Genomic DNA, 2,793 nt, shown 5'->3' on the forward strand with positions numbered 1-2,793 from the left:
GAGTTCTAATGCTTCTTAAATCGCGAAATCGCATCTCATTTCTATGTTTCATGATAAGATATAATATTCATTGCGATGTTACATGTATACGTCGTACTCACTGCAAGAGAATGTAAATGCGAGACTTTCTTGCTGCGAAATTGCGTTTGCTGATGTCTACGTATCGTAGCAACAGAGTTGTAATGCTTCTTAAAACGCGATATAGCATCTCATTTCTATGTTTCATGATAAGATATAATATTCATTGTTCAGTGTTATGTATACCCCGTATTCACTTCAAAAGAATGTAAATACGACACTTCCTTGCTAGGAAATAGCGTTTGCAGATGACTACGTAACGTAGCATTTGTGTTCTAATGCTTCTCAAAACGCGATATCGCATCTCATATCTATGTTTCATGATAATATATAATAATCATTGCGAAGTGTCATGTATACCTCGCATACACTTCAAATGAATGTAAATGCGACACTCCCTTGCTAGGAAATAGCGTTTGCACATGCCTACGTACCGTAGAAATAGAGTTCTAATTCTTCTTAAAACGCGATATCGCATCTCATTCGTATGTTTCATGATAAGGTACAATATTCATTGCGAAGTGTCATGTATACCTCGTATTCACCTCAAAAGAATGTAAATGCGACACTTCCTTGCTAGGAAATAGCGTTTGCAGATTTCTGCGTATCGTAGCATTAGGTTTCTGTTGCATCTCAAAACGCGATATCGCATTACGTTTCTATGTTTCATGATAAGATATCATATTCATTGCGAAGTGTCATGTACACCTCGTATTCACTTCAAAAGAATGTAAATGCGGCACTTCCGTGCTAGGACAAAGCGTTTGCAGATGTCTACGTATCGAAGCAATAGAGTTCTAATGCTTCTTAAATCGAGATATCGCATCTGATTTCTATGTTTCATGATAGGATACAATATTCATTGCGAAGTGTAGCTCATACATCGCATACACTTCAAATGAGTGTAAATGCGACACTTCCTTGCTAGGTAATAGCGTTTGCAGATGTCGCCTTATCGAAGCAATAGAGTTCTAATGCTTCTTAAATTGCGATATCGCATCTCATTTCTATGTTTCATGATAAGATATAATATTCATTGCGATGTGTCATGTATACCTCGCATACACTTCAAATGAATGTAAATGCGATACTTCCTTGCTAGGAAATAGCGTTTGCAGATGTGTACGTTTCGTAACAATAGGGTTGTAATGCTTCTCATAACGCGATATCGCATTTGATTTCTATGTTGCATGATAAGATTTAATATTCATTGCGAAGTGTCATGTATTCCTCATATTCACTTCAAAAGAATGTAAATGCGACTCATCCTTGTTAGGAAATAGCGTTTGCAGATGTCTACGTATCGTAGGCATATAGTTCCAATGCTTCTTAAAAAGCGATATCGCACCTCATTTCTATGTTTCATGATAAGATATAATATTCATTGCGATGTGTCATGTATACCTCGCATACACTTCAAATGAATGTAAATGCGATACTTCCTTGCTAGGAAATAGCGTTTGCAGATGTTTACGTTTCGTAACAATAGGGTTGTAATGCTTCTCATAACGCGATATCGCATTTGATTTCTATGTTGCATGATAAGATATAATATTCATTGCGAAGTGTCATGTATATCTCGTATTCACTTCAAAAAAATAAAAATGCGACACTTCCGTGCACGGAAAACTCGTTTGCAGATGTCTACGTATCGTAGCAATAGAGTTCTAATGCTTGTTAAAACGCGATATGGCATCTCATTTCTATGTTTCATTATAAGATATAATATTCATTGCGAAGTGTCATGTATACCTCGCATTCACATAAAAAGAATGTAAATGACCGACACTTCTTTGATAGGAAATTACCGTTTGCAGATGTCTCCGTATCGTAGCAATAGAGTTCTAATGCTTCTTAAATTGCGATATCATATCTCATTTCTATGATTCGTGATAAGATATAATATTCATTGCGAAGTGTCACTTATACATCGCATACACTTCAAATGAATGTAAGTGCGACACTTCCTTGCTAGGAAAAAGCGTCTGCAGATGTCTACGTATCGAAGCAACATAGTTCTAGTGCTTCTTAAAACGAGATATCGCATCTCATTTCTATGGCTCATGATAAGATATAATATTCATGGCGATGTGTTATGTATTCCTCGTCTACACTTCAAATGAATGTAAAAGCAACACTTCCTTTCCAGGAAAATACGCTTCCAGATGTCTACCTATCGAAGTAATAGAGTTCTAATGCTTCTTAAAACGAGATATCGCATCACATTTCTATGTTTCGTGATAAGATATAATATTCATTGAGAAGTGACACGTATACCTCGTATTCACTTCAAAAGAATATAAATACTACACTTGCTTGCAAGGAAGTAATGTTTGCAGATGTCTACGTAGCGATGCAATGGGGTACTGGTGCATCTTAAAACGCGATATCGCGCTCATTTCTATGTTTAATGATGAGATATAATACTCATTGCAAAGTGTCATGTATACCTCGTATTCACTTCAAATGAATGTAAATCCGACACTTCTTTTCTAGGAAACAGCGTTGGCAGATGTCTACGTATCGAAGCAATAGAGTTACAATGCTTCTTAAAACCCGATATCGCATCCCATTTCTATGTTTCATGATAAGATATAATATTCATTGCGATGTGTCATGTATACCTCGCATACACTTCAAATGAATGTAAATGCGATACTTCCTTGCTAGGAAATAGCGTTTGCAGATGTTTACGTTTCGTAACAATAGGGTTGT

Source organism: Xylocopa sonorina, unplaced genomic scaffold (assembly GCF_050948175.1).
Source record: "Xylocopa sonorina isolate GNS202 unplaced genomic scaffold, iyXylSono1_principal scaffold0098, whole genome shotgun sequence".
NCBI lineage: Eukaryota > Metazoa > Arthropoda > Insecta > Hymenoptera > Apidae > Xylocopa > Xylocopa sonorina.